Source organism: Schistocerca piceifrons, chromosome 8, assembly GCF_021461385.2.
Source record: "Schistocerca piceifrons isolate TAMUIC-IGC-003096 chromosome 8, iqSchPice1.1, whole genome shotgun sequence".
NCBI classification, from domain to species: Eukaryota; Metazoa; Arthropoda; class Insecta; order Orthoptera; family Acrididae; genus Schistocerca; species Schistocerca piceifrons.
This window is the reverse complement of record NC_060145.1, coordinates 435,004,356-435,029,157: the sequence shown is the minus strand read 5'-3', so window position 1 is coordinate 435,029,157 and position 24,802 is coordinate 435,004,356. Positions and strand designations below refer to the sequence as shown.

The following is a 24,802-nucleotide window of genomic DNA, read 5'->3' as shown; positions in this document are numbered from 1 at the left end:
CGCTACGCTGACGCTTGCAGGCAGCGATATTTACCACGATCGACTCGACATGCAGCTGCGAGATGCACAGGAGCAACAAAGCACTCCACGGTGCGGCGACATACGAAATCCACTGCCCAGCTACGCGTCGGCAACTAACAAAACGCCGACCCTGCCAGGATTCGAACCTGGAATCTTCTGATCCGTAGTCAGACGCGTTATCCGTTGCGCCACAGGGCCAGTGGCAGCATTTCTTTCTACGAGACAAGTGCAATTCGCTAAGAAACGTGTTCTCCATGGCTGAGCAAGCTCCCAAGGAAGGTACCTTTCGTGCAGCTGCGTGGCCGCAGTGCGCCTGCAGAGCTTAGAGCTTGCCACGCATCTGCTCTCGCTGTTCGACAGGTAGCAGAAGGCAAGGCGCGCGTTTTCCCACGTTTTCTCGACGACGAGAGCCGGTTGATGTGCATGTAAGCGTAGCATATGAAACAAGAATAGCACGAAGCATTGGTAGTCAGGTGCCAAAGTCGCAGTATGGCATCAGGTGGCGATCGTATGTTTCTGTGGCCACCACTGGATTGCAGCAAAGTGAATACCGCTAACTGAAAGCACTCTGTTGTAGCCCCAGTGGCGCAATTGGTTAGCGCACGGTACTTATAAGGCAGTAGCCGTGAGCAATGCCGGGGTTGTGAGTTCGAGCCTCACCTGGGGCATACTTTTATTTCTTAGCAGCTGTCTCTGACAGCAACAGGAGGCTAGGTTTGAGATGTATCAGCTATTTGAGTAACATAATTGTGCATTCGAGACGCTAGCTGCGTCTTCCTCGGTAGTATAGTGGTTAGTATCCCCGCCTGTCACGCGGGAGACCGGGGTTCGATTCCCCGCCGGGGAGGCACATCCGATTTTTAATTGCTGCTCTATCACTCGCCGAACTTAGTGTAGGTCGTTTGCGGCTACTAGCACCATATCTCTCGCACACAGGCACCTGTCTACAGCGCATCCTCGGTAGTATAGTGGTTAGTATCCCCGCCTGTCACGCGGGAGACCGGGGTTCGATTCCCCGCCGGGGAGATGCGATTTTTATCTCACAACCCTGTTCGAGTGTTGCGCGTATGTGGGTCGTAAGAGCATTAACTTTGCGATCGTGGAGTGTAGTTGGCGCAAAATCTTAAAAAATGCTACAACTTAGGAAGTGGTTCTCGCATTCTTCACATTTCAGAACTGCGGGGTATGCTGTTAACGCTGTATCAAAGCACCCCAGCCGACGCTGTGGGCGTAATAATCGAGCTCGGCACAGTCCGCAAAAGAAATAATTTTAGCAGAGCGTGGTTTCGATCCACGGACCTCTGGGTTATGGGCCCAGCACGCTTCCACTGCGACACTCTGCTGCCTGGGGTTGCGCCGGCTCTTCGCCACGTGACGTGGGACACTTGGAAAGTGTTGTCTGCGTCGCTTTCACACGCCTGTATTTAATTGCGTATCACCTCCTACAGCTCTCAGCTTGACTTGTCTCGACTTTGCTCGACTGACGCTACGCTGACGCTTGCAGGCAGCGATATTTACCACGATCGACTCGACATGCAGCTGCGAGATGCACAGGAGCAACAAAGCACTCCACGGTGCGGCGACATACGAAATCCACTGCCCAGCTACGCGTCGGCAACTAACAAAACGCCGACCCTGCCAGGATTCGAACCTGGAATCTTCTGATCCGTAGTCAGACGCGTTATCCGTTGCGCCACAGGGCCAGTGGCAGCATTTCTTTCTACGAGACAAGTGCAATTCGCTAAGAAACGTGTTCTCCATGGCTGAGCAAGCTCCCAAGGAAGGTACCTTTCGTGCAGCTGCGTGGCCGCAGTGCGCCTGCAGAGCTTAGAGCTTGCCACGCATCTGCTCTCGCTGTTCGACAGGTAGCAGAAGGCAAGGCGCGCGTTTTCCCACGTTTTCTCGACGACGAGAGCCGGTTGATGTGCATGTAAGCGTAGCATATGAAACAAGAATAGCACGAAGCATTGGTAGTCAGGTGCCAAAGTCGCAGTATGGCATCAGGTGGCGATCGTATGTTTCTGTGGCCACCACTGGATTGCAGCAAAGTGAATACCGCTAACTGAAAGCACTCTGTTGTAGCCCCAGTGGCGCAATTGGTTAGCGCACGGTACTTATAAGGCAGTAGCCGTGAGCAATGCCGGGGTTGTGAGTTCGAGCCTCACCTGGGGCATACTTTTATTTCTTAGCAGCTGTCTCTGACAGCAACAGGAGGCTAGGTTTGAGATGTATCAGCTATTTGAGTAACATAATTGTGCATTCGAGACGCTAGCTGCGTCTTCCTCGGTAGTATAGTGGTTAGTATCCCCGCCTGTCACGCGGGAGACCGGGGTTCGATTCCCCGCCGGGGAGGCACATCCGATTTGTAATTGCTGCTCTATCACTCGCCGAACTTAGTGTAGGTCGTTTGCGGCTACTAGCACCATATCTCTCGCACACAGGCACCTGTCTACAGCGCATCCTCGGTAGTATAGTGGTTAGTATCCCCGCCTGTCACGCGGGAGACCGGGGTTCGATTCCCCGCCGGGGAGATGCGATTTTTATCTCACAACCCTGTTCGAGTGTTGCGCGTATGTGGGTCGTAAGAGCATTAACTTTGCGATCGTGGAGTGTAGTTGGCGCAAAATCTTAAAAAATGCTACAACTTAGGAAGTGGTTCTCGCATTCTTCACATTTCAGAACTGCGGGGTATGCTGTTAACGCTGTATCAAAGCACCCCAGCCGACGCTGTGGGCGTAATAATCGAGCTCGGCACAGTCCGCAAAAGAAATAATTTTAGCAGAGCGTGGTTTCGATCCACGGACCTCTGGGTTATGGGCCCAGCACGCTTCCACTGCGACACTCTGCTGCCTGGGGTTGCGCCGGCTCTTCGCCACGTGACGTGGGACACTTGGAAAGTGTTGTCTGCGTCGCTTTCACACGCCTGTATTTAATTGCGTATCACCTCCTACAGCTCTCAGCTTGACTTGTCTCGACTTTGCTCGACTGACGCTACGCTGACGCTTGCAGGCAGCGATATTTACCACGATCGACTCGACATGCAGCTGCGAGATGCACAGGAGCAACAAAGCACTCCACGGTGCGGCGACATACGAAATCCACTGCCCAGCTACGCGTCGGCAACTAACAAAACGCCGACCCTGCCAGGATTCGAACCTGGAATCTTCTGATCCGTAGTCAGACGCGTTATCCGTTGCGCCACAGGGCCAGTGGCAGCATTTCTTTCTACGAGACAAGTGCAATTCGCTAAGAAACGTGTTCTCCATGGCTGAGCAAGCTCCCAAGGAAGGTACCTTTCGTGCAGCTGCGTGGCCGCAGTGCGCCTGCAGAGCTTAGAGCTTGCCACGCATCTGCTCTCGCTGTTCGACAGGTAGCAGAAGGCAAGGCGCGCGTTTTCCCACGTTTTCTCGACGACGAGAGCCGGTTGATGTGCATGTAAGCGTAGCATATGAAACAAGAATAGCACGAAGCATTGGTAGTCAGGTGCCAAAGTCGCAGTATGGCATCAGGTGGCGATCGTATGTTTCTGTGGCCACCACTGGATTGCAGCAAAGTGAATACCGCTAACTGAAAGCACTCTGTTGTAGCCCCAGTGGCGCAATTGGTTAGCGCACGGTACTTATAAGGCAGTAGCCGTGAGCAATGCCGGGGTTGTGAGTTCGAGCCTCACCTGGGGCATACTTTTATTTCTTAGCAGCTGTCTCTGACAGCAACAGGAGGCTAGGTTTGAGATGTATCAGCTATTTGAGTAACATAATTGTGCATTCGAGACGCTAGCTGCGTCTTCCTCGGTAGTATAGTGGTTAGTATCCCCGCCTGTCACGCGGGAGACCGGGGTTCGATTCCCCGCCGGGGAGGCACATCCGATTTGTAATTGCTGCTCTATCACTCGCCGAACTTAGTGTAGGTCGTTTGCGGCTACTAGCACCATATCTCTCGCACACAGGCACCTGTCTACAGCGCATCCTCGGTAGTATAGTGGTTAGTATCCCCGCCTGTCACGCGGGAGACCGGGGTTCGATTCCCCGCCGGGGAGATGCGATTTTTATCTCACAACCCTGTTCGAGTGTTGCGCGTATGTGGGTCGTAAGAGCATTAACTTTGCGATCGTGGAGTGTAGTTGGCGCAAAATCTTAAAAAATGCTACAACTTAGGAAGTGGTTCTCGCATTCTTCACATTTCAGAACTGCGGGGTATGCTGTTAACGCTGTATCAAAGCACCCCAGCCGACGCTGTGGGCGTAATAATCGAGCTCGGCACAGTCCGCAAAAGAAATAATTTTAGCAGAGCGTGGTTTCGATCCACGGACCTCTGGGTTATGGGCCCAGCACGCTTCCACTGCGACACTCTGCTGCCTGGGGTTGCGCCGGCTCTTCGCCACGTGACGTGGGACACTTGGAAAGTGTTGTCTGCGTCGCTTTCACACGCCTGTATTTAATTGCGTATCACCTCCTACAGCTCTCAGCTTGACTTGTCTCGACTTTGCTCGACTGACGCTACGCTGACGCTTGCAGGCAGCGATATTTACCACGATCGACTCGACATGCAGCTGCGAGATGCACAGGAGCAACAAAGCACTCCACGGTGCGGCGACATACGAAATCCACTGCCCAGCTACGCGTCGGCAACTAACAAAACGCCGACCCTGCCAGGATTCGAACCTGGAATCTTCTGATCCGTAGTCAGACGCGTTATCCGTTGCGCCACAGGGCCAGTGGCAGCATTTCTTTCTACGAGACAAGTGCAATTCGCTAAGAAACGTGTTCTCCATGGCTGAGCAAGCTCCCAAGGAAGGTACCTTTCGTGCAGCTGCGTGGCCGCAGTGCGCCTGCAGAGCTTAGAGCTTGCCACGCATCTGCTCTCGCTGTTCGACAGGTAGCAGAAGGCAAGGCGCGCGTTTTCCCACGTTTTCTCGACGACGAGAGCCGGTTGATGTGCATGTAAGCGTAGCATATGAAACAAGAATAGCACGAAGCATTGGTAGTCAGGTGCCAAAGTCGCAGTATGGCATCAGGTGGCGATCGTATGTTTCTGTGGCCACCACTGGATTGCAGCAAAGTGAATACCGCTAACTGAAAGCACTCTGTTGTAGCCCCAGTGGCGCAATTGGTTAGCGCACGGTACTTATAAGGCAGTAGCCGTGAGCAATGCCGGGGTTGTGAGTTCGAGCCTCACCTGGGGCATACTTTTATTTCTTAGCAGCTGTCTCTGACAGCAACAGGAGGCTAGGTTTGAGATGTATCAGCTATTTGAGTAACATAATTGTGCATTCGAGACGCTAGCTGCGTCTTCCTCGGTAGTATAGTGGTTAGTATCCCCGCCTGTCACGCGGGAGACCGGGGTTCGATTCCCCGCCGGGGAGGCACATCCGATTTGTAATTGCTGCTCTATCACTCGCCGAACTTAGTGTAGGTCGTTTGCGGCTACTAGCACCATATCTCTCGCACACAGGCACCTGTCTACAGCGCATCCTCGGTAGTATAGTGGTTAGTATCCCCGCCTGTCACGCGGGAGACCGGGGTTCGATTCCCCGCCGGGGAGATGCGATTTTTATCTCACAACCCTGTTCGAGTGTTGCGCGTATGTGGGTCGTAAGAGCATTAACTTTGCGATCGTGGAGTGTAGTTGGCGCAAAATCTTAAAAAATGCTACAACTTAGGAAGTGGTTCTCGCATTCTTCACATTTCAGAACTGCGGGGTATGCTGTTAACGCTGTATCAAAGCACCCCAGCCGACGCTGTGGGCGTAATAATCGAGCTCGGCACAGTCCGCAAAAGAAATAATTTTAGCAGAGCGTGGTTTCGATCCACGGACCTCTGGGTTATGGGCCCAGCACGCTTCCACTGCGACACTCTGCTGCCTGGGGTTGCGCCGGCTCTTCGCCACGTGACGTGGGACACTTGGAAAGTGTTGTCTGCGTCGCTTTCACACGCCTGTATTTAATTGCGTATCACCTCCTACAGCTCTCAGCTTGACTTGTCTCGACTTTGCTCGACTGACGCTACGCTGACGCTTGCAGGCAGCGATATTTACCACGATCGACTCGACATGCAGCTGCGAGATGCACAGGAGCAACAAAGCACTCCACGGTGCGGCGACATACGAAATCCACTGCCCAGCTACGCGTCGGCAACTAACAAAACGCCGACCCTGCCAGGATTCGAACCTGGAATCTTCTGATCCGTAGTCAGACGCGTTATCCGTTGCGCCACAGGGCCAGTGGCAGCATTTCTTTCTACGAGACAAGTGCAATTCGCTAAGAAACGTGTTCTCCATGGCTGAGCAAGCTCCCAAGGAAGGTACCTTTCGTGCAGCTGCGTGGCCGCAGTGCGCCTGCAGAGCTTAGAGCTTGCCACGCATCTGCTCTCGCTGTTCGACAGGTAGCAGAAGGCAAGGCGCGCGTTTTCCCACGTTTTCTCGACGACGAGAGCCGGTTGATGTGCATGTAAGCGTAGCATATGAAACAAGAATAGCACGAAGCATTGGTAGTCAGGTGCCAAAGTCGCAGTATGGCATCAGGTGGCGATCGTATGTTTCTGTGGCCACCACTGGATTGCAGCAAAGTGAATACCGCTAACTGAAAGCACTCTGTTGTAGCCCCAGTGGCGCAATTGGTTAGCGCACGGTACTTATAAGGCAGTAGCCGTGAGCAATGCCGGGGTTGTGAGTTCGAGCCTCACCTGGGGCATACTTTTATTTCTTAGCAGCTGTCTCTGACAGCAACAGGAGGCTAGGTTTGAGATGTATCAGCTATTTGAGTAACATAATTGTGCATTCGAGACGCTAGCTGCGTCTTCCTCGGTAGTATAGTGGTTAGTATCCCCGCCTGTCACGCGGGAGACCGGGGTTCGATTCCCCGCCGGGGAGGCACATCCGATTTTTAATTGCTGCTCTATCACTCGCCGAACTTAGTGTAGGTCGTTTGCGACTACTAGCACCATATCTCTCGCACACAGGCACCTGTCTACAGCGCATCCTCGGTAGTATAGTGGTTAGTATCCCCGCCTGTCACGCGGGAGACCGGGGTTCGATTCCCCGCCGGGGAGATGCGATTTTTATCTCACAACCCTGTTCGAGTGTTGCGCGTATGTGGGTCGTAAGAGCATTAACTTTGCGATCGTGGAGTGTAGTTGGCGCAAAATCTTAAAAAATGCTACAACTTAGGAAGTGGTTCTCGCATTCTTCACATTTCAGAACTGCGGGGTATGCTGTTAACGCTGTATCAAAGCACCCCAGCCGACGCTGTGGGCGTAATAATCGAGCTCGGCACAGTCCGCAAAAGAAATAATTTTAGCAGAGCGTGGTTTCGATCCACGGACCTCTGGGTTATGGGCCCAGCACGCTTCCACTGCGACACTCTGCTGCCTGGGGTTGCGCCGGCTCTTCGCCACGTGACGTGGGACACTTGGAAAGTGTTGTCTGCGTCGCTTTCACACGCCTGTATTTAATTGCGTATCACCTCCTACAGCTCTCAGCTTGACTTGTCTCGACTTTGCTCGACTGACGCTACGCTGACGCTTGCAGGCAGCGATATTTACCACGATCGACTCGACATGCAGCTGCGAGATGCACAGGAGCAACAAAGCACTCCACGGTGCGGCGACATACGAAATCCACTGCCCAGCTACGCGTCGGCAACTAACAAAACGCCGACCCTGCCAGGATTCGAACCTGGAATCTTCTGATCCGTAGTCAGACGCGTTATCCGTTGCGCCACAGGGCCAGTGGCAGCATTTCTTTCTACGAGACAAGTGCAATTCGCTAAGAAACGTGTTCTCCATGGCTGAGCAAGCTCCCAAGGAAGGTACCTTTCGTGCAGCTGCGTGGCCGCAGTGCGCCTGCAGAGCTTAGAGCTTGCCACGCATCTGCTCTCGCTGTTCGACAGGTAGCAGAAGGCAAGGCGCGCGTTTTCCCACGTTTTCTCGACGACGAGAGCCGGTTGATGTGCATGTAAGCGTAGCATATGAAACAAGAATAGCACGAAGCATTGGTAGTCAGGTGCCAAAGTCGCAGTATGGCATCAGGTGGCGATCGTATGTTTCTGTGGCCACCACTGGATTGCAGCAAAGTGAATACCGCTAACTGAAAGCACTCTGTTGTAGCCCCAGTGGCGCAATTGGTTAGCGCACGGTACTTATAAGGCAGTAGCCGTGAGCAATGCCGGGGTTGTGAGTTCGAGCCTCACCTGGGGCATACTTTTATTTCTTAGCAGCTGTCTCTGACAGCAACAGGAGGCTAGGTTTGAGATGTATCAGCTATTTGAGTAACATAATTGTGCATTCGAGACGCTAGCTGCGTCTTCCTCGGTAGTATAGTGGTTAGTATCCCCGCCTGTCACGCGGGAGACCGGGGTTCGATTCCCCGCCGGGGAGGCACATCCGATTTTTAATTGCTGCTCTATCACTCGCCGAACTTAGTGTAGGTCGTTTGCGGCTACTAGCACCATATCTCTCGCACACAGGCACCTGTCTACAGCGCATCCTCGGTAGTATAGTGGTTAGTATCCCCGCCTGTCACGCGGGAGACCGGGGTTCGATTCCCCGCCGGGGAGATGCGATTTTTATCTCACAACCCTGTTCGAGTGTTGCGCGTATGTGGGTCGTAAGAGCATTAACTTTGCGATCGTGGAGTGTAGTTGGCGCAAAATCTTAAAAAATGCTACAACTTAGGAAGTGGTTCTCGCATTCTTCACATTTCAGAACTGCGGGGTATGCTGTTAACGCTGTATCAAAGCACCCCAGCCGACGCTGTGGGCGTAATAATCGAGCTCGGCACAGTCCGCAAAAGAAATAATTTTAGCAGAGCGTGGTTTCGATCCACGGACCTCTGGGTTATGGGCCCAGCACGCTTCCACTGCGCCACTCTGCTGCCTGGGGTTGCGCCGGCTCTTCGCCACGTGACGTGGGACACTTGGAAAGTGTTGTCTGCGTCGCTTTCACACGCCTGTATTTAATTGCGTATCACCTCCTACAGCTCTCAGCTTGACTTGTCTCGACTTTGCTCGACTGACGCTACGCTGACGCTTGCAGGCAGCGATATTTACCACGATCGACTCGACATGCAGCTGCGAGATGCACAGGAGCAACAAAGCACTCCACGGTGCGGCGACATACGAAATCCACTGCCCAGCTACGCGTCGGCAACTAACAAAACGCCGACCCTGCCAGGATTCGAACCTGGAATCTTCTGATCCGTAGTCAGACGCGTTATCCGTTGCGCCACAGGGCCAGTGGCAGCATTTCTGTCTACGAGACAAGTGCAATTCGCTAAGAAACGTGTTCTCCATGGCTGAGCAAGCTCCCAAGGAAGGTACCTTTCGTGCAGCTGCGTGGCCGCAGTGCGCCTGCAGAGCTTAGAGCTTGCCACGCATCTGCTCTCGCTGTTCGACAGGTAGCAGAAGGCAAGGCGCGCGTTTTCCCACGTTTTCTCGACGACGAGAGCCGGTTGATGTGCATGTAAGCGTAGCATATGAAACAAGAATAGCACGAAGCATTGGTAGTCAGGTGCCAAAGTCGCAGTATGGCATCAGGTGGCGATCGTATGTTTCTGTGGCCACCACTGGATTGCAGCAAAGTGAATACCGCTAACTGAAAGCACTCTGTTGTAGCCCCAGTGGCGCAATTGGTTAGCGCACGGTACTTATAAGGCAGTAGCCGTGAGCAATGCCGGGGTTGTGAGTTCGAGCCTCACCTGGGGCATACTTTTATTTCTTAGCAGCTGTCTCTGACAGCAACAGGAGGCTAGGTTTGAGATGTATCAGCTATTTGAGTAACTTAATTGTGCATTCGAGACGCTAGCTGCGTCTTCCTCGGTAGTATAGTGGTCAGTATCCCCGCCTGTCACGCGGGAGACCGGGGTTCGATTCCCCGCCGGGGAGGCACATCCGATTTTTAATTGCTGCTCTATCACTCGCCGAACTTAGTGTAGGTCGTTTGCGGCTACTAGCACCATATCTCTCGCACACAGGCACCAGTCTACAGCGCATCCTCGGTAGTATAGTGGTTAGTATCCCCGCCTGTCACGCGGGAGACCGGGGTTCGATTCCCCGCCGGGGAGATGCGATTTTTATCTCACAACCCTGTTCGAGTGTTGCGCGTATGTGGGTCGTAAGAGCATTAACTTTGCGATCGTGGAGTGTAGTTGGCGCAAAATCTTAAAAAATGCTACAACTTAGGAAGTGGTTCTCGCATTCTTCACATTTCAGAACTGCGGGGTATGCTGTTAACGCTGTATCAAAGCACCCCAGCCGACGCTGTGGGCGTAATAATCGAGCTCGGCACAGTCCGCAAAAGAAATAATTTTAGCAGAGCGTGGTTTCGATCCACGGACCTCTGGGTTATGGGCCCAGCACGCTTCCACTGCGCCACTCTGCTGCCTGGGGTTGCACCGGCTCTTCGCCACGTGACGTGGGACACTTGGAAAGTGTTGTCTGCGTCGCTTTCACACGCCTGTATTTAATTGCGTATCATCTCCTACAGCTCTCAGCTTGACTTGTCTCGACTTTGCTCGACTGACGCTACGCTGACGCTTGCAGGCAGCGATATTTACCACGATCGACTCGACATGCAGCTGCGAGATGCACAGGAGCAACAAAGCACTCCACGGTGCGGCGACATACGAAATCCACTGCCCAGCTACGCGTCGGCAACTAACAAAACGCCGACCCTGCCAGGATTCGAACCTGGAATCTTCTGATACGTAGTCAGACGCGTTATCCGTTGCGCCACAGGGCCAGTGGCAGCATTTCTTTCTACGAGACAAGTGCAATTCGCTAAGAAACGTGTTCTCCATGGCTGAGCAAGCTCCCAAGGAAGGCACCTTTCGTGCAGCTGCGTGGCCGCAGTGCGCCTGCAGAGCTTAGAGCTTGCCACGCATCTGCTCTCGCTGTTCGACAGGTAGCAGAAGGCAAGGCGCGCGTTTTCCCACGTTTTCTCGACGACGAGAGCCGGTTGATGTGCATGTAAGCGTAGCATATGAAACAAGAATAGCACGAAGCATTGGTAGTCAGGTGCCAAAGTCGCAGTATGGCATCAGGTGGCGATCGTATGTTTCTGTGGCCACCACTGGATTGCAGCAAAGTGAATACCGCTAACTGAAAGCACTCTGTTGTAGCCCCAGTGGCGCAATTGGTTAGCGCACGGTACTTATAAGGCAGTAGCCGTGAGCAATGCCGGGGTTGTGAGTTCGAGCCTCACCTGGGGCATACTTTTATTTCTTAGCAGCTGTCTCTGACAGCAACAGGAGGCTAGGTTTGAGATGTATCAGCTATTTGAGTAACATAATTGTGCATTCGAGACACTAGCTGCGTCTTCCTCGGTAGTATAGTGGTTAGTATCCCCGCCTGTCACGCGGGAGACCGGGGTTCGATGCCCCGCCGGGGAGGCACATCCGATTTTTAATTGCTGCTCTATCACTCGCCGAACTTAGTGTAGGTCGTTTGCGGCTACTAGCACCATATCTCTCGCACACAGGCACCTGTCTACACCGCATCCTCGGTAGTATAGTGGTTAGTATCCCCGCCTGTCACGCGGGAGACCGGGGTTCGATTCCCCGCCGGGGAGATGCGATTTTTATCTCACAACCCTGTTCGAGTGTTGCGCGTATGTGGGTCGTAAGAGCATTAACTTTGCGATCGTGGAGTGTAGTTGGCGCAAAATCTTAAAAAATGCTACAACTTAGGAAGTGGTTCTCGCATTCTTCACATTTCAGAACTGCGGGGTATGCTGTTAACGCTGTATCAAAGCACCCCAGCCGACGCTGTGGGCGTAATAATCGAGCTCGGCACAGTCCGCAAAAGAAATAATTTTAGCAGAGCGTGGTTTCGATCCACGGACCTCTGGGTTATGGGCCCAGCACGCTTCTACTGCGCCACTCTGCTGCCTGGGGTTGCGCCGGCTCTTCGCCACGTGACGTGGGACACTTGGAAAGTGTTGTCTGCGTCGCTTTCACACGCCTGTATTTAATTGCGTATCACCTCCTACAGCTCTCAGCTTGACTTGTCTCGACTTTGCTCGACTGACGCTACGCTGACGCTTGCAGGCAGCGATATTTACCACGATCGACTCGACATGCAGCTGCGAGATGCACAGGAGCAACAAAGCACTCCACGGTGCGGCGACATACGAAATCCACTGCCCAGCTACGCGTCGGCAACTAACAAAACGCCGACCCTGCCAGGATTCGAACCTGGAATCTTCTGATCCGTAGTCAGACGCGTTATCCGTTGCGCCACAGGGCCAGTGGCAGCATTTCTTTCTACGAGACAAGTGCAATTCGCTAAGAAACGTGTTCTCCATGGCTGAGCAAGCTCCCAAGGAAGGTACCTTTCGTGCAGCTGCGTGGCCGCAGTGCGCCTGCAGAGCTTAGAGCTTGCCACGCATCTGCTCTCGCTGTTCGACAGGTAGCAGAAGGCAAGGCGCGCGTTTTCCCACGTTTTCTCGACGACGAGAGCCGGTTGATGTGCATGTAAGCGTAGCATATGAAACAAGAATAGCACGAAGCATTGGTAGTCAGGTGCCAAAGTCGCAGTATGGCATCAGGTGGCGATCGTATGTTTCTGTGGCCACCACTGGATTGCAGCAAAGTGAATACCGCTAACTGAAAGCACTCTGTTGTAGCCCCAGTGGCGCAATTGGTTAGCGCACGGTACTTATAAGGCAGTAGCCGTGAGCAATGCCGGGGTTGTGAGTTCGAGCCTCACCTGGGCCATACTTTTATTTCTTAGCAGCTGTCTCTGACAGCAACAGGAGGCTAGGTTTGAGATGTATCAGCTATTTGAGTAACATAATTGTGCATTCGAGACGCTAGCTGCGTCTTCCTCGGTAGTATAGTGGTCAGTATCCCCGCCTGTCACGCGGGAGACCGGGGTTCGATTCCCCGCCGGGGAGGCACATCCGATTTTTAATTGCTGCTCTATCACTCGCCGAACTTAGTGTAGGTCGTTTGCGGCTACTAGCACCATATCTCTCGCACACAGGCACCTGTCTACAGCGCATCCTCGGTAGTATAGTGGTTAGTATCCCCGCCTGTCACGCGGGAGACCGGGGTTCGATTCCCCGCCGGGGAGATGCGATTTTTATCTCACAACCCTGTTCGAGTGTTGCGCGTATGTGGGTCGTAAGAGCATTAACTTTGCGATCGTGGAGTGTAGTTGGCGCAAAATCTTAAAAAAAGCTACAACTTAGGAAGTGGTTCTCGCATTCTTCACATTTCAGAACTGCGGGGTATGCTGTTAACGCTGTATCAAAGCACCCCAGCCGACGCTGTGGGCGTAATAATCGAGCTCGGCACAGTCCGCAAAAGAAATAATTTTAGCAGAGCGTGGTTTCGATCCACGGACCTCTGGGTTATGGGCCCAGCACGCTTCCACTGCGACACTCTGCTGCCTGGGGTTGCGCCGGCTCTTCGCCACGTGACGTGGGACACTTGGAAAGTGTTGTCTGCGTCGCTTTCACACGCCTGTATTTAATTGCGTATCATCTCCTACAGCTCTCAGCTTGACTTGTCTCGACTTTGCTCGACTGACGCTACGCTGACGCTTGCAGGCAGCGATATTTACCACGATCGACTCGACATGCAGCTGCGAGATGCACAGGAGCAACAAAGCACTCCACGGTGCGGCGACATACGAAATCCACTGCCCAGCTACGCGTCGGCAACTAACAAAACGCCGACCCTGCCAGGATTCGAACCTGGAATCTTCTGATCCGTAGTCAGACGCGTTATCCGTTGCGCCACAGGGCCAGTGGCAGCATTTCTTTCTACGAGACAAGTGCAATTCGCTAAGAAACGTGTTCTCCATGGCTGAGCAAGCTCCCAAGGAAGGTACCTTTCGTGCAGCTGCGTGGCCGCAGTGCGCCTGCAGAGCTTAGAGCTTGCCACGCATCTGCTCTCGCTGTTCGACAGGTAGCAGAAGGCAAGGCGCGCGTTTTCCCACGTTTTCTCGACGACGAGAGCCGGTTGATGTGCATGTAAGCGTAGCATATGAAACAAGAATAGCACGAAGCATTGGTAGTCAGGTGCCAAAGTCGCAGTATGGCATCAGGTGGCGATCGTATGTTTCTGTGGCCACCACTGGATTGCAGCAAAGTGAATACCGCTAACTGAAAGCACTCTGTTGTAGCCCCAGTGGCGCAATTGGTTAGCGCACGGTACTTATAAGGCAGTAGCCGTGAGCAATGCCGGGGTTGTGAGTTCGAGCCTCACCTGGGGCATACTTTTATTTCTTAGCAGCTGTCTCTGACAGCAACAGGAGGCTAGGTTTGAGATGTATCAGCTATTTGAGTAACATAATTGTGCATTCGAGACGCTAGCTGCGTCTTCCTCGGTAGTATAGTGGTTAGTATCCCCGCCTGTCACGCGGGAGACCGGGGTTCGATTCCCCGCCGGGGAGGCACATCCGATTTTTAATTGCTGCTCTATCACTCGCCGAACTTAGTGTAGGTCGTTTGCGGCTACTAGCACCATATCTCTCGCACACAGGCACCTGTCTACAGCGCATCCTCGGTAGTATAGTGGTTAGTATCCCCGCCTGTCACGCGGGAGACCGGGGTTCGATTCCCCGCCGGGGAGATGCGATTTTTATCTCACAACCCTGTTCGAGTGTTGCGCGTATGTGGGTCGTAAGAGCATTAACTTTGCGATCGTGGAGTGTAGTTGGCGCAAAATCTTAAAAAATGCTACAACTTAGGAAGTGGTTCTCGCATTCTTCACATTTCAGAACTGCGGGGTATGCTGTTAACGCTGTATCAAAGCACCCCAGCCGACGCTGTGGGCGTAATAATCGAGCTCGGCACAGTCCGCAAAAGAAATAATTTTAGCAGAGCGTGGTTTCGATCCACGGACCTCTGGGTTATGGGCCCAGCACGCTTCTACTGCGCCACTCTGCTGCCTGGGGTTGCGCCGGCTCTTCGCCACGTGACGTGGGACACTTGGAAAGTGTTGTCTGCGTCGCTTTCACACGCCTGTATTTAATTGCGTATCACCTCCTACAGCTCTCAGCTTGACTTGTCTCGACTTTGCTCGACTGACGCTACGCTGACGCTTGCAGGCAGCGATATTTACCACGATCGACTCGACATGCAGCTGCGAGATGCACAGGAGCAACAAAGCACTCCACGGTGCGGCGACATACGAAATCCACTGCCCAGCTACGCGTCGGCAACTAACAAAACGCCGACCCTGCCAGGATTCGAACCTGGAATCTTCTGATCCGTAGTCAGACGCGTTATCCGTTGCGCCACAGGGCCAGTGGCAGCATTTCTTTCTACGAGACAAGTGCAATTCGCTAAGAAACGTGTTCTCCATGGCTGAGCAAGCTCCCAAGGAAGGTACCTTTCGTGCAGCTGCGTGGCCGCAGTGCGCCTGCAGAGCTTAGAGCTTGCCACGCATCTGCTCTCGCTGTTCGACAGGTAGCAGAAGGCAAGGCGCGCGTTTTCCCACGTTTTCTCGACGACGAGAGCCGGTTGATGTGCATGTAAGCGTAGCATATGAAACAAGAATAGCACGAAGCATTGGTAGTCAGGTGCCAAAGTCGCAGTATGGCATCAGGTGGCGATCGTATGTTTCTGTGGCCACCACTGGATTGCAGCAAAGTGAATACCGCTAACTGAAAGCACTCTGTTGTAGCCCCAGTGGCGCAATTGGTTAGCGCACGGTACTTATAAGGCAGTAGCCGTGAGCAATGCCGGGGTTGTGAGTTCGAGCCTCACCTGGGCCATACTTTTATTTCTTAGCAGCTGTCTCTGACAGCAACAGGAGGCTAGGTTTGAGATGTATCAGCTATTTGAGTAACATAATTGTGCATTCGAGACGCTAGCTGCGTCTTCCTCGGTAGTATAGTGGTCAGTATCCCCGCCTGTCACGCGGGAGACCGGGGTTCGATTCCCCGCCGGGGAGGCACATCCGATTTTTAATTGCTGCTCTATCACTCGCCGAACTTAGTGTAGGTCGTTTGCGGCTACTAGCACCATATCTCTCGCACACAGGCACCTGTCTACAGCGCATCCTCGGTAGTATAGTGGTTAGTATCCCCGCCTGTCACGCGGGAGACCGGGGTTCGATTCCCCGCCGGGGAGATGCGATTTTTATCTCACAACCCTGTTCGAGTGTTGCGCGTATGTGGGTCGTAAGAGCATTAACTTTGCGATCGTGGAGTGTAGTTGGCGCAAAATCTTAAAAAATGCTACAACTTAGGAAGTGGTTCTCGCATTCTTCACATTTCAGAACTGCGGGGTATGCTGTTAACGCTGTATCAAAGCACCCCAGCCGACGCTGTGGGCGTAATAATCGAGCTCGGCATAGTCCGCAAAAGAAATAATTTTAGCAGAGCGTGGTTTCGATCCACGGACCTCTGGGTTATGGGCCCAGCACGCTTCCACTGCGCCACTCTGCTGCCTGGGGTTGCGCCGGCTCTTCGCCACGTGACGTGGGACACTTGGAAAGTGTTGTCTGCGTCGCTTTCACACGCCTGTATTTAATTGCGTATCATCTCCTACAGCTCTCAGCTTGACTTGTCTCGACTTTGCTCGACTGACGCTACGCTGACGCTTGCAGGCAGCGATATTTACCACGATCGACTCGACATGCAGCTGCGAGATGCACAGGAGCAACAAAGCACTCCACGGTGCGGCGACATACGAAATCCACTGCCCAGCTACGCGTCGGCAACTAACAAAACGCCGACCCTGCCAGGATTCGAACCTGGAATCTTCTGATACGTAGTCAGACGCGTTATCCGTTGCGCCACAGGGCCAGTGGCAGCATTTCTTTCTACGAGACAAGTGCAATTCGCTAAGAAACGTGTTCTCCATGGCTGAGCAAGCTCCCAAGGAAGGCACCTTTCGTGCAGCTGCGTGGCCGCAGTGCGCCTGCAGAGCTTAGAGCTTGCCACGCATCTGCTCTCGCTGTTCGACAGGTAGCAGAAGGCAAGGCGCGCGTTTTCCCACGTTTTCTCGACGACGAGAGCCGGTTGATGTGCATGTAAGCGTAGCATATGAAACAAGAATAGCACGAAGCATTGGTAGTCAGGTGCCAAAGTCGCAGTATGGCATCAGGTGGCGATCGTATGTTTCTGTGGCCACCACTGGATTGCAGCAAAGTGAATACCGCTAACTGAAAGCACTCTGTTGTAGCCCCAGTGGCGCAATTGGTTAGCGCACGGTACTTATAAGGCAGTAGCCGTGAGCAATGCCGGGGTTGTGAGTTCGAGCCTCACCTGGGGCATACTTTTATTTCTTAGCAGCTGTCTCTGACAGCAACAGGAGGCTAGGTTTGAGATGTATCAGCTATTTGAGTAACATAATTGTGCATTCGAGACACTAGCTGCGTCTTCCTCGGTAGTATAGTGGTTAGTATCCCCGCCTGTCACGCGGGAGACCGGGGTTCGATTCCCCGCCGGGGAGGCACATCCGATTTTTAATTGCTGCTCTATCACTCGCCGAACTTAGTGTAGGTCGTTTGCGGCTACTAGCACCATATCTCTCGCACACAGGCACCTGTCTACAGCGCATCCTCGGTAGTATAGTGGTTAGTATCCCCGCCTGTCACGCGGGAGACCGGGGTTCGATTCCCCGCCGGGGAGATGCGATTTTTATCTCACAACCCTGTTCGAGTGTTGCGCGTATGTGGGTCGTAAGAGCATTAACTTTGCGATCGTGGAGTGTAGTTGGCGCAAAATCTTAAAAAATGCTACAACTTAGGAAGTGGTTCTCGCATTCTTCACATTTCAGAACTGCGGGGTATGCTGTTAACGCTGTATCAAAGCACCCCAGCCGACGCTGTGGGCGTAATAATCGAGCTCGGCACAGTCCGCAAAAGAAATAATTTTAGCAGAGCGTGGTTTCGATCCACGGACCTCTGGGTTATGGGCCCAGCACGCTTCCACTGCGCCACTCTGCTGCCTGGGGTTGCGCCGGCTCTTCGCCACGTGACGTGGGACACTTGGAAAGTGTTGTCTGCGTCGCTTTCACACGCCTGTATTTAATTGCGTATCATCTCCTACAGCTCTCAGCTTGACTTGTCTCGACTTTGCTCGACTGACGCTACGCTGACGCTTGCAGGCAGCGATATTTACCACGATCGACTCGACATGCAGCTGCGAGATGCACAGGAGCAACAAAGCACTCCACGGTGCGGCGACATACGAAATCCACTGCCCAGCTACGCGTCGGCAACTAACAAAACGCCGACCCTGCCAGGATTCGAACCTGGAATCTTCTGATACGTAGTCAGACGCGTTATCCGTTGCGCCACAGGGCCAGTGGCAGCATTTCTTTCTACGAGACAAGTGCAATTCGCTAAGAAACGTGTTCTCCATGGCTGAGCAAGCTCCCAAGGAAGGCACCTTTCGTGCAGCTGCGTGGCCGCAGTGCGCCTGCAGAGCTTAGAGCTTGCCACGCATCTGCTCTCGCTGTTCGACAGGTAGCAGAAGGCAAGGCGCGCGTTTTCCCACGTTTTCTCGACGACGAGAGCCGGTTGATGTGCATGTAAGCGTAGCATATGAAACAAGAATAGCACGAAGCATTGGTAGTCAGGTGCCAAAGTCGCAGTATGGCATCAGGTGGCGATCGTATGTTTCTGTGGCCACCACTGGATTGCAGCAAAGTGAATACCGCTAACTGAAAGCACTCTGTTGTAGCCCCAGTGGCGCAATTGGTTAGCGCACGGTACTTATAAGGCAGTAGCCGTGAGCAATGCCGGGGTTGTGAGTTCGAGCCTCACCTGGGCCATACTTTTATTTCTTAGCAGCTGTCTCTGACAGCAACAGGAGGCTAGGTTTGAGATGTATCAGCTATTTGAGTAACATAATTGTGCATTCGAGACACTAGCTGCGTCTTCCTCGGTAGTATAGTGGTTAGTATCCCCGCCTGTCACGCGGGAGACCGGGGTTCGATTCCCCGCCGGGGAGGCACATCCGATTTTTAATTGCTGCTCTATCACTCGCCGAACTTAGTGTAGGTCGTTTGCGGCTACTAGCACCATATCTCTCGCACACAGGCACCTGTCTACACCGCATCCTCGGTAGTATAGTGGTTAGTATCCCCGCCTGTCACGCGGGAGACCGGGGTTCGATTCCCCGCCGGGGAGATGCGATTTTTATCTCACAACCCTGTTCGAGTGTTGCGCGTATGTGGGTCGTAAGAGCATTAACTTTGCGATCGTGGAGTGTAGTTGGCGCAAAATCTTAAAAAATGCTACAACTTAGGAAGTGGTTCTCGCATTCTTCACATTTCAGAACTGCGGGGTATGCTGTTAACGCTGTATCAAAGCACCCCAGCCGACGCTGTGGGCGTAATAATCGAGCTCGGCACAGTCCGCAAAAGAAATAATTTTAGCAGAGCGTGGTTTCGATCCACGGACCTCTGGGTTATGGGCCCAGCACGCTTCCACTGCGCCACTCTGCTGCCTGGGGTTGCGCCGGCTCTTCGCCACGTGACGTGGGACACTTGGAAAGTGTTGTCTGCGTCGCTTTCACACGCCTGTATTTAATTGCGTATCACCTCCTACAGCTCTCAGCTTGACTTGTCTCGACTTTGCTCGACTGACGCTACGCTGACGCTTGCAGGCAGCGATATTTACCACGATCGACTCGACATGCAGCTGCGAGATGCACAGGAGCAACAAAGCACTCCACGGTGCGGCGACATACGAAATCCACTGCCCAGCTACGCGTCGGCAACTAACAAAACGCCGACCCTGCCAGGATTCGAACCTGGAATCTTCTGATCCGTAGTCAGACGCGTTATCCGTTGCGCCACAGGGCCAGTGGCAGCATTTCTTTCTACGAGACAAGTGCAATTCGCTAAGAAACGTGTTCTCCATGGCTGAGCAAGCTCCCAAGGAAGGTACCTTTCGTGCAGCTGCGTGGCCGCAGTGCGCCTGCAGAGCTTAGAGCTTGCCACGCATCTGCTCTCGCTGTTCGACAGGTAGCAGAAGGCAAGGCGCGCGTTTTCCCACGTTTTCTCGACGACGAGAGCCGGTTGATGTGCATGTAAGCGTAGCATATGAAACATGAATAGCACGAAGCATTGGTAGTCAGGTGCCAAAGTCGCAGTATGGCATCAGGTGGCGATCGTATGTTTCTGTGGCCACCACTGGATTGCAGCAAAGTGAATACCGCTAACTGAAAGCACTCTGTTGTAGCCCCAGTGGCGCAATTGGTTAGCGCACGGTACTTATAAGGCAGTAGCCGTGAGCAATGCCGGGGTTGTGAGTTCGAGCCTCACCTGGGCCATACTTTTATTTCTTAGCAGCTGTCTCTGACAGCAACAGGAGGCTAGGTTTGAGATGTATCAGCTATTTGAGTAACATAATTGTGCATTCGAGACGCTAGCTGCGTCTTCCTCGGTAGTATAGTGGTCAGTATCCCCGCCTGTCACGCGGGAGACCGGGGTTCGATTCCCCGCCGGGGAGGCACATCCGATTTTTAATTGCTGCTCTATCACTCGCCGAACTTAGTGTAGGTCGTTTGCGGCTACTAGCACCATATCTCTCGCACACAGGCACCTGTCTACAGCGCATCCTCGGTAGTATAGTGGTTAGTATCCCCGCCTGTCACGCGGGAGACCGGGGTTCGATTCCCCGCTGGGGAGATGCGATTTTTATCTCACAACCCTGTTCGAGTGTTGCGCGTATGTGGGTCGTAAGAGCATTAACTTTGCGATCGTGGAGTGTAGTTGGCGCAAAATCTTAAAAAATGCTACAACTTAGGAAGTGGTTCTCGCATTCTTCACATTTCAGAACTGCGGGGTATGCTGTTAACGCTGTATCAAAGCACCCCAGCCGACGCTGTGGGCGTAATAATCGAGCTCGGCACAGTCCGCAAAAGAAATAATTTTAGCAGAGCGTGGTTTCGATCCACGGCCCTCTGGGTTATGGGCCCAGCACGCTTCCACTGCGCCACTCTTCTGCCTGGGGTTGCGCCGGCTCTTCGCCACGTGACGTGGGACACTTGGAAAGTGTTGTCTGCGTCGCTTTCACACGCCTGTATTTAATTGCGTATCATCTCCTACAGCTCTCAGCTTGACTTGTCTCGACTTTGCTCGACTGACGCTACGCTGACGCTTGCAGGCAGCGATATTTACCACGATCGACTCGACATGCAGCTGCGAGATGCACAGGAGCAACAAAGCACTCCACGGTGCGGCGACATACGAAATCCACTGCCCAGCTACGCGTCGGCAACTAACAAAACGCAGACCCTGCCAGGATTCGAACCTGGAATCTTCTGATCCGTAGTCAGACGCGTTATCCGTTGCGCCACAGGGCCAGTGGCAGCATTTCTTTCTACGAGACAAGTGCAATTCGCTAAGAAACGTGTTCTCCATGGCTGAGCAAGCTCCCAAGGAAGGTACCTTTCGTGCAGCTGCGTGGCCGCAGTGCGCCTGCAGAGCTTAGAGCTTGCCACGCATCTGCTCTCGCTGTTCGACAGGTAGCAGAAGGCAAGGCGCGCGCTTTCCCACGTTTTCTCGACGACGAGAGCCGGTTGATGTGCATGTAAGCGTAGCATATGAAACAAGAATAGCACGAAGCATTGGTAGTCAGGTGCCAAAGTCGCAGTATGGCATCAGGTGGCGATCGTATGTTTCTGTGGCCACCACTGGATTGCAGCAAAGTGAATACCGCTAACTGAAAGCACTCTGTTGTAGCCCCAGTGGCGCAATTGGTTAGCGCACGGTACTTATAAGGCAGTAGCCGTGAGCAATGCCGGGGTTGTGAGTTCGAGCCTCACCTGGGCCATACTTTTATTTCTTAGCAGCTGTCTCTGACAGCAACAGGAGGCTAGGTTTGAGATGTATCAGCTATTTGAGTAACATAATTGTGCATTCGAGACGCTAGCTGCGTCTTCCTCGGTAGTATAGTGGTCAGTATCCCCGCCTGTCACGCGGGAGACCGGGGTTCGATTCCCCGCCGGGGAGGCACATCCGATTTTTAATTGCTGCTCTATCACTCGCCGAACTTAGTGTAGGTCGTTTGCGGCTACTAGCACCATATCTCTCGCACACAGGCACCTGTCTACAGCGCATCCTCGGTAGTATAGTGGTTAGTATCCCCGCCTGTCACGCGGGAGACCGGGGTTCGATTCCCCGCCGGGGAGATGCGATTTTTATCTCACAACCCTGTTCGAGTGTTGCGCGTATGTGGGTCGTAAGAGCATTAACTTTGCGATCGTGGAGTGTAGTTGGCGCAAAATCTTAAAAAATGCTACAACTTAGGAAGTGGTTCTCGCATTCTTCACATTTCAGAGCTGCGTGGTATGCTGTTAACGCTGTATCAAAGCACCCCAGCCGACGCTGTGGGCGTAATAATCGAGCTCGGCACAGTCCGCAAAAGAAATAATTTTAGCAGAGCGTGGTTTCGATCCACGGACCTCTGGGTTATGGGCCCAGCACGCTTCCACTGCGCCACTCTGCTGCCTGGGGTTGCGCCGGCTCTTCGCCACGTGACGTGGGACACTTGGAAAGTGTTGTCTGCGTCGCTTTCACACGCCTGTATTTAATTGCGTATCATCTCCTACAGCTCTCAGCTTGACTTGTCTCGACTTTGCTCGACTGACGCTACGCTGACGCTTGCAGGCAGCGATATTTACCACGATCGACTCGACATGCAGCTGCGAGATGCACAGGAGCAACAAAGCACTCCACGGTGCGGCGACATACGAAATCCACTGCCCAGCTACGCGTCGGCAACTAACAAAACGCCGACCCTGCCAGGATTCGAACCTGGAATCTTCTGATCCGTAGTCAGACGCGTTATCCGTTGCGCCACAGGGCCAGTGGCAGCATTTCTTTCTACGAGACAAGTGCAATTCGCTAAGAAACGTGTTCTCCATGGCTGAGCAAGCTCCCAAGGAAGGTACCTTTCGTGCAGCTGCGTGGCCGCAGTGCGCCTGCAGAGCTTAGAGCTTGCCACGCATCTGCTCTCGCTGTTCGACAGGTAGCAGAAGGCAAGGCGCGCGTTTTCCCACGTTTTCTCGACGACGAGAGCCGGTTGATGTGCATGTAAGCGTAGCATATGAAACAAGAATAGCACGAAGCATTGGTAGTCAGGTGCCAAAGTCGCAGTATGGCATCAGGTGGCGATCGTATGTTTCTGTGGCCACCACTGGATTGCAGCAAAGTGAATACCGCTAACTGAAAGCACTCTGTTGTAGCCCCAGTGGCGCAATTGGTTAGCGCACGGTACTTATAAGGCAGTAGCCGTGAGCAATGCCGGGGTTGTGAGTTCGAGCCTCACCTGGGGCATACTTTTATTTCTTAGCAGCTGTCTCTGACAGCAACAGGAGGCTAGGTTTGAGATGTATCAGCTATTTGAGTAACATAATTGTGCATTCGAGACGCTAGCTGCGTCTTCCTCGGTAGTATAGTGGTTAGTATCCCCGCCTGTCACGCGGGAGACCGGGGTTCGATTCCCCGCCGGGGAGGCACATCCGATTTTTAATTGCTGCTCTATCACTCGCCGAACTTAGTGTAGGTCGTTTGCGGCTACTAGCACCATATCTCTCGCACACAGTCACCTGTCTACACCGCATCCTCGGTAGTATAGTGGTTAGTATCCCCGCCTGTCACGCGGGAGACCGGGGTTCGATTCCCCGCCGGGGAGATGCGATTTTTATTTCACAACCCTGTTCGAGTGTTGCGCGTATGTGGGTCGTAAGAGCATTAACTTTGCGATCGTGGAGTGTAGTTGGCGCAAAATCTTAAAAAATGCTACAACTTAGGAAGTGGTTCTCGCATTCTTCACATTTCAGAACTGCGGGGTATGCTGTTAACGCTGTATCAAAGCACCCCAGCCGACGCTGTGGGCGTAATAATCGAGCTCGGCACAGTCCGCAAAAGAAATAATTTTAGCAGAGCGTGGTTTCGATCCACGGACCTCTGGGTTATGGGCCCAGCACGCTTCCACTGCGCCACTCTGCTGCCTGGGGTTGCGCCGGCTCTTCGCCACGTGACGTGGGACACTTGGAAAGTGTTGTCTGCGTCGCTTTCACACGCCTGTATTTAATTGCGTATCATCTCCTACAGCTCTCAGCTTGACTTGTCTCGACTTTGCTCGACTGACGCTACGCTGACGCTTGCAGGCAGCGATATTTACCACGATCGACTCGACATGCAGCTGCGAGATGCACAGGAGCAACAAAGCACTCCACGGTGCGGCGACATACGAAATCCACTGCCCAGCTACGCGTCGGCAACTAACAAAACGCCGACCCTGCCAGGATTCGAACCTGGAATCTTCTGATCCGTAGTCAGACGCGTTATCCGTTGCGCCACAGGGCCAGTGGCAGCATTTCTTTCTACGAGACAAGTGCAATTCGCTAAGAAACGTGTTCTCCATGGCTGAGCAAGCTCCCAAGGAAGGTACCTTTCGTGCAGCTGCGTGGCCGCAGTGCGCCTGCAGAGCTTAGAGCTTGCCACGCATCTGCTCTCGCTGTTCGACAGGTAGCAGAAGGCAAGGCGCGCGTTTTCCCACGTTTTCTCGACGACGAGAGCCGGTTGATGTGCATGTAAGCGTAGCATATGAAACAAGAATAGCACGAAGCATTGGTAGTCAGGTGCCAAAGTCGCAGTATGGCATCAGGTGGCGATCGTATGTTTCTGTGGCCACCACTGGATTGCAGCAAAGTGAATACCGCTAACTGAAAGCACTCTGTTGTAGCCCCAGTGGCGCAATTGGTTAGCGCACGGTACTTATAAGGCAGTAGCCGTGAGCAATGCCGGGGTTGTGAGTTCGAGCCTCACCTGGGGCATACTTTTATTTCTTAGCAGCTGTCTCTGACAGC

The 24,802-nt window shown here is 53.3% G+C and overlaps 66 non-coding genes across 66 annotated transcripts; 49 read left to right on the top strand and 17 right to left on the bottom strand.

Annotated features, from left to right (window-relative positions):
* Window positions 1-146: 146 nt before the first annotated feature.
* Trnar-acg lies at window positions 147-219 on the bottom strand. The gene has a single exon. It is a non-coding gene; the product is annotated as a tRNA-Arg (tRNA).
* Window positions 220-597: 378 nt separating this feature from the next.
* Trnai-uau lies at window positions 598-689 on the top strand. Its single transcript is given in 2 exon segments — window positions 598-635; window positions 654-689. It is a non-coding gene; the product is annotated as a tRNA-Ile (tRNA).
* A 107-nt stretch (window positions 690-796) lies between these two features.
* Trnad-guc lies at window positions 797-868 on the top strand. Its single transcript has one exon. It is a non-coding gene; the product is annotated as a tRNA-Asp (tRNA).
* A 107-nt stretch (window positions 869-975) lies between these two features.
* Window positions 976-1,047, top strand: Trnad-guc. Its single transcript has one exon. It is a non-coding gene; the product is annotated as a tRNA-Asp (tRNA).
* A 604-nt stretch (window positions 1,048-1,651) lies between these two features.
* Trnar-acg lies at window positions 1,652-1,724 on the bottom strand. The gene has a single exon. It is a non-coding gene; the product is annotated as a tRNA-Arg (tRNA).
* A 378-nt stretch (window positions 1,725-2,102) lies between these two features.
* Trnai-uau lies at window positions 2,103-2,194 on the top strand. The gene is given in 2 exon segments: window positions 2,103-2,140; window positions 2,159-2,194. It is a non-coding gene; the product is annotated as a tRNA-Ile (tRNA).
* A 107-nt stretch (window positions 2,195-2,301) lies between these two features.
* On the top strand, window positions 2,302-2,373 carry Trnad-guc. Its single transcript has one exon. It is a non-coding gene; the product is annotated as a tRNA-Asp (tRNA).
* Window positions 2,374-2,480: 107 nt separating this feature from the next.
* On the top strand, window positions 2,481-2,552 carry Trnad-guc. Its single transcript has one exon. It is a non-coding gene; the product is annotated as a tRNA-Asp (tRNA).
* A 604-nt stretch (window positions 2,553-3,156) lies between these two features.
* Window positions 3,157-3,229, bottom strand: Trnar-acg. Its single transcript has one exon. It is a non-coding gene; the product is annotated as a tRNA-Arg (tRNA).
* A 378-nt stretch (window positions 3,230-3,607) lies between these two features.
* Trnai-uau lies at window positions 3,608-3,699 on the top strand. Its single transcript is given in 2 exon segments — window positions 3,608-3,645; window positions 3,664-3,699. It is a non-coding gene; the product is annotated as a tRNA-Ile (tRNA).
* A 107-nt stretch (window positions 3,700-3,806) lies between these two features.
* Window positions 3,807-3,878, top strand: Trnad-guc. The gene has a single exon. It is a non-coding gene; the product is annotated as a tRNA-Asp (tRNA).
* A 107-nt stretch (window positions 3,879-3,985) lies between these two features.
* Trnad-guc lies at window positions 3,986-4,057 on the top strand. The gene has a single exon. It is a non-coding gene; the product is annotated as a tRNA-Asp (tRNA).
* A 604-nt stretch (window positions 4,058-4,661) lies between these two features.
* Window positions 4,662-4,734, bottom strand: Trnar-acg. The gene has a single exon. It is a non-coding gene; the product is annotated as a tRNA-Arg (tRNA).
* A 378-nt stretch (window positions 4,735-5,112) lies between these two features.
* On the top strand, window positions 5,113-5,204 carry Trnai-uau. Its single transcript is given in 2 exon segments — window positions 5,113-5,150; window positions 5,169-5,204. It is a non-coding gene; the product is annotated as a tRNA-Ile (tRNA).
* Window positions 5,205-5,311: 107 nt separating this feature from the next.
* Trnad-guc lies at window positions 5,312-5,383 on the top strand. Its single transcript has one exon. It is a non-coding gene; the product is annotated as a tRNA-Asp (tRNA).
* A 107-nt stretch (window positions 5,384-5,490) lies between these two features.
* Window positions 5,491-5,562, top strand: Trnad-guc. The gene has a single exon. It is a non-coding gene; the product is annotated as a tRNA-Asp (tRNA).
* A 604-nt stretch (window positions 5,563-6,166) lies between these two features.
* Trnar-acg lies at window positions 6,167-6,239 on the bottom strand. The gene has a single exon. It is a non-coding gene; the product is annotated as a tRNA-Arg (tRNA).
* Window positions 6,240-6,617: 378 nt separating this feature from the next.
* Trnai-uau lies at window positions 6,618-6,709 on the top strand. The gene is given in 2 exon segments: window positions 6,618-6,655; window positions 6,674-6,709. It is a non-coding gene; the product is annotated as a tRNA-Ile (tRNA).
* A 107-nt stretch (window positions 6,710-6,816) lies between these two features.
* Window positions 6,817-6,888, top strand: Trnad-guc. The gene has a single exon. It is a non-coding gene; the product is annotated as a tRNA-Asp (tRNA).
* Window positions 6,889-6,995: 107 nt separating this feature from the next.
* On the top strand, window positions 6,996-7,067 carry Trnad-guc. The gene has a single exon. It is a non-coding gene; the product is annotated as a tRNA-Asp (tRNA).
* Window positions 7,068-7,671: 604 nt separating this feature from the next.
* On the bottom strand, window positions 7,672-7,744 carry Trnar-acg. Its single transcript has one exon. It is a non-coding gene; the product is annotated as a tRNA-Arg (tRNA).
* A 378-nt stretch (window positions 7,745-8,122) lies between these two features.
* Window positions 8,123-8,214, top strand: Trnai-uau. Its single transcript is given in 2 exon segments — window positions 8,123-8,160; window positions 8,179-8,214. It is a non-coding gene; the product is annotated as a tRNA-Ile (tRNA).
* A 107-nt stretch (window positions 8,215-8,321) lies between these two features.
* On the top strand, window positions 8,322-8,393 carry Trnad-guc. The gene has a single exon. It is a non-coding gene; the product is annotated as a tRNA-Asp (tRNA).
* A 107-nt stretch (window positions 8,394-8,500) lies between these two features.
* Trnad-guc lies at window positions 8,501-8,572 on the top strand. Its single transcript has one exon. It is a non-coding gene; the product is annotated as a tRNA-Asp (tRNA).
* A 604-nt stretch (window positions 8,573-9,176) lies between these two features.
* Window positions 9,177-9,249, bottom strand: Trnar-acg. The gene has a single exon. It is a non-coding gene; the product is annotated as a tRNA-Arg (tRNA).
* Window positions 9,250-9,627: 378 nt separating this feature from the next.
* On the top strand, window positions 9,628-9,719 carry Trnai-uau. Its single transcript is given in 2 exon segments — window positions 9,628-9,665; window positions 9,684-9,719. It is a non-coding gene; the product is annotated as a tRNA-Ile (tRNA).
* A 107-nt stretch (window positions 9,720-9,826) lies between these two features.
* On the top strand, window positions 9,827-9,898 carry Trnad-guc. Its single transcript has one exon. It is a non-coding gene; the product is annotated as a tRNA-Asp (tRNA).
* Window positions 9,899-10,005: 107 nt separating this feature from the next.
* Trnad-guc lies at window positions 10,006-10,077 on the top strand. The gene has a single exon. It is a non-coding gene; the product is annotated as a tRNA-Asp (tRNA).
* A 604-nt stretch (window positions 10,078-10,681) lies between these two features.
* Trnar-acg lies at window positions 10,682-10,754 on the bottom strand. The gene has a single exon. It is a non-coding gene; the product is annotated as a tRNA-Arg (tRNA).
* A 378-nt stretch (window positions 10,755-11,132) lies between these two features.
* Window positions 11,133-11,224, top strand: Trnai-uau. Its single transcript is given in 2 exon segments — window positions 11,133-11,170; window positions 11,189-11,224. It is a non-coding gene; the product is annotated as a tRNA-Ile (tRNA).
* Window positions 11,225-11,331: 107 nt separating this feature from the next.
* Trnad-guc lies at window positions 11,332-11,403 on the top strand. Its single transcript has one exon. It is a non-coding gene; the product is annotated as a tRNA-Asp (tRNA).
* A 107-nt stretch (window positions 11,404-11,510) lies between these two features.
* Trnad-guc lies at window positions 11,511-11,582 on the top strand. The gene has a single exon. It is a non-coding gene; the product is annotated as a tRNA-Asp (tRNA).
* A 604-nt stretch (window positions 11,583-12,186) lies between these two features.
* Trnar-acg lies at window positions 12,187-12,259 on the bottom strand. The gene has a single exon. It is a non-coding gene; the product is annotated as a tRNA-Arg (tRNA).
* Window positions 12,260-12,637: 378 nt separating this feature from the next.
* Trnai-uau lies at window positions 12,638-12,729 on the top strand. The gene is given in 2 exon segments: window positions 12,638-12,675; window positions 12,694-12,729. It is a non-coding gene; the product is annotated as a tRNA-Ile (tRNA).
* A 107-nt stretch (window positions 12,730-12,836) lies between these two features.
* Window positions 12,837-12,908, top strand: Trnad-guc. Its single transcript has one exon. It is a non-coding gene; the product is annotated as a tRNA-Asp (tRNA).
* A 107-nt stretch (window positions 12,909-13,015) lies between these two features.
* Trnad-guc lies at window positions 13,016-13,087 on the top strand. The gene has a single exon. It is a non-coding gene; the product is annotated as a tRNA-Asp (tRNA).
* Window positions 13,088-13,691: 604 nt separating this feature from the next.
* Window positions 13,692-13,764, bottom strand: Trnar-acg. Its single transcript has one exon. It is a non-coding gene; the product is annotated as a tRNA-Arg (tRNA).
* A 378-nt stretch (window positions 13,765-14,142) lies between these two features.
* Window positions 14,143-14,234, top strand: Trnai-uau. The gene is given in 2 exon segments: window positions 14,143-14,180; window positions 14,199-14,234. It is a non-coding gene; the product is annotated as a tRNA-Ile (tRNA).
* A 107-nt stretch (window positions 14,235-14,341) lies between these two features.
* Trnad-guc lies at window positions 14,342-14,413 on the top strand. The gene has a single exon. It is a non-coding gene; the product is annotated as a tRNA-Asp (tRNA).
* Window positions 14,414-14,520: 107 nt separating this feature from the next.
* Window positions 14,521-14,592, top strand: Trnad-guc. The gene has a single exon. It is a non-coding gene; the product is annotated as a tRNA-Asp (tRNA).
* A 604-nt stretch (window positions 14,593-15,196) lies between these two features.
* Trnar-acg lies at window positions 15,197-15,269 on the bottom strand. The gene has a single exon. It is a non-coding gene; the product is annotated as a tRNA-Arg (tRNA).
* A 378-nt stretch (window positions 15,270-15,647) lies between these two features.
* On the top strand, window positions 15,648-15,739 carry Trnai-uau. The gene is given in 2 exon segments: window positions 15,648-15,685; window positions 15,704-15,739. It is a non-coding gene; the product is annotated as a tRNA-Ile (tRNA).
* A 107-nt stretch (window positions 15,740-15,846) lies between these two features.
* Trnad-guc lies at window positions 15,847-15,918 on the top strand. The gene has a single exon. It is a non-coding gene; the product is annotated as a tRNA-Asp (tRNA).
* A 107-nt stretch (window positions 15,919-16,025) lies between these two features.
* Trnad-guc lies at window positions 16,026-16,097 on the top strand. The gene has a single exon. It is a non-coding gene; the product is annotated as a tRNA-Asp (tRNA).
* Window positions 16,098-16,701: 604 nt separating this feature from the next.
* Window positions 16,702-16,774, bottom strand: Trnar-acg. Its single transcript has one exon. It is a non-coding gene; the product is annotated as a tRNA-Arg (tRNA).
* A 378-nt stretch (window positions 16,775-17,152) lies between these two features.
* On the top strand, window positions 17,153-17,244 carry Trnai-uau. The gene is given in 2 exon segments: window positions 17,153-17,190; window positions 17,209-17,244. It is a non-coding gene; the product is annotated as a tRNA-Ile (tRNA).
* A 107-nt stretch (window positions 17,245-17,351) lies between these two features.
* On the top strand, window positions 17,352-17,423 carry Trnad-guc. The gene has a single exon. It is a non-coding gene; the product is annotated as a tRNA-Asp (tRNA).
* A 107-nt stretch (window positions 17,424-17,530) lies between these two features.
* On the top strand, window positions 17,531-17,602 carry Trnad-guc. Its single transcript has one exon. It is a non-coding gene; the product is annotated as a tRNA-Asp (tRNA).
* A 604-nt stretch (window positions 17,603-18,206) lies between these two features.
* On the bottom strand, window positions 18,207-18,279 carry Trnar-acg. The gene has a single exon. It is a non-coding gene; the product is annotated as a tRNA-Arg (tRNA).
* A 378-nt stretch (window positions 18,280-18,657) lies between these two features.
* On the top strand, window positions 18,658-18,749 carry Trnai-uau. The gene is given in 2 exon segments: window positions 18,658-18,695; window positions 18,714-18,749. It is a non-coding gene; the product is annotated as a tRNA-Ile (tRNA).
* A 107-nt stretch (window positions 18,750-18,856) lies between these two features.
* Window positions 18,857-18,928, top strand: Trnad-guc. Its single transcript has one exon. It is a non-coding gene; the product is annotated as a tRNA-Asp (tRNA).
* A 107-nt stretch (window positions 18,929-19,035) lies between these two features.
* Trnad-guc lies at window positions 19,036-19,107 on the top strand. The gene has a single exon. It is a non-coding gene; the product is annotated as a tRNA-Asp (tRNA).
* Window positions 19,108-19,711: 604 nt separating this feature from the next.
* On the bottom strand, window positions 19,712-19,784 carry Trnar-acg. Its single transcript has one exon. It is a non-coding gene; the product is annotated as a tRNA-Arg (tRNA).
* Window positions 19,785-20,162: 378 nt separating this feature from the next.
* On the top strand, window positions 20,163-20,254 carry Trnai-uau. The gene is given in 2 exon segments: window positions 20,163-20,200; window positions 20,219-20,254. It is a non-coding gene; the product is annotated as a tRNA-Ile (tRNA).
* Window positions 20,255-20,361: 107 nt separating this feature from the next.
* Window positions 20,362-20,433, top strand: Trnad-guc. The gene has a single exon. It is a non-coding gene; the product is annotated as a tRNA-Asp (tRNA).
* A 107-nt stretch (window positions 20,434-20,540) lies between these two features.
* Trnad-guc lies at window positions 20,541-20,612 on the top strand. Its single transcript has one exon. It is a non-coding gene; the product is annotated as a tRNA-Asp (tRNA).
* Window positions 20,613-21,216: 604 nt separating this feature from the next.
* Trnar-acg lies at window positions 21,217-21,289 on the bottom strand. The gene has a single exon. It is a non-coding gene; the product is annotated as a tRNA-Arg (tRNA).
* Window positions 21,290-21,667: 378 nt separating this feature from the next.
* Trnai-uau lies at window positions 21,668-21,759 on the top strand. The gene is given in 2 exon segments: window positions 21,668-21,705; window positions 21,724-21,759. It is a non-coding gene; the product is annotated as a tRNA-Ile (tRNA).
* Window positions 21,760-21,866: 107 nt separating this feature from the next.
* On the top strand, window positions 21,867-21,938 carry Trnad-guc. Its single transcript has one exon. It is a non-coding gene; the product is annotated as a tRNA-Asp (tRNA).
* Window positions 21,939-22,045: 107 nt separating this feature from the next.
* Trnad-guc lies at window positions 22,046-22,117 on the top strand. The gene has a single exon. It is a non-coding gene; the product is annotated as a tRNA-Asp (tRNA).
* A 604-nt stretch (window positions 22,118-22,721) lies between these two features.
* Window positions 22,722-22,794, bottom strand: Trnar-acg. The gene has a single exon. It is a non-coding gene; the product is annotated as a tRNA-Arg (tRNA).
* Window positions 22,795-23,172: 378 nt separating this feature from the next.
* Trnai-uau lies at window positions 23,173-23,264 on the top strand. Its single transcript is given in 2 exon segments — window positions 23,173-23,210; window positions 23,229-23,264. It is a non-coding gene; the product is annotated as a tRNA-Ile (tRNA).
* A 107-nt stretch (window positions 23,265-23,371) lies between these two features.
* On the top strand, window positions 23,372-23,443 carry Trnad-guc. Its single transcript has one exon. It is a non-coding gene; the product is annotated as a tRNA-Asp (tRNA).
* Window positions 23,444-23,550: 107 nt separating this feature from the next.
* Window positions 23,551-23,622, top strand: Trnad-guc. Its single transcript has one exon. It is a non-coding gene; the product is annotated as a tRNA-Asp (tRNA).
* Window positions 23,623-24,226: 604 nt separating this feature from the next.
* On the bottom strand, window positions 24,227-24,299 carry Trnar-acg. The gene has a single exon. It is a non-coding gene; the product is annotated as a tRNA-Arg (tRNA).
* Window positions 24,300-24,677: 378 nt separating this feature from the next.
* On the top strand, window positions 24,678-24,769 carry Trnai-uau. Its single transcript is given in 2 exon segments — window positions 24,678-24,715; window positions 24,734-24,769. It is a non-coding gene; the product is annotated as a tRNA-Ile (tRNA).
* Window positions 24,770-24,802: the final 33 nt, after the last annotated feature.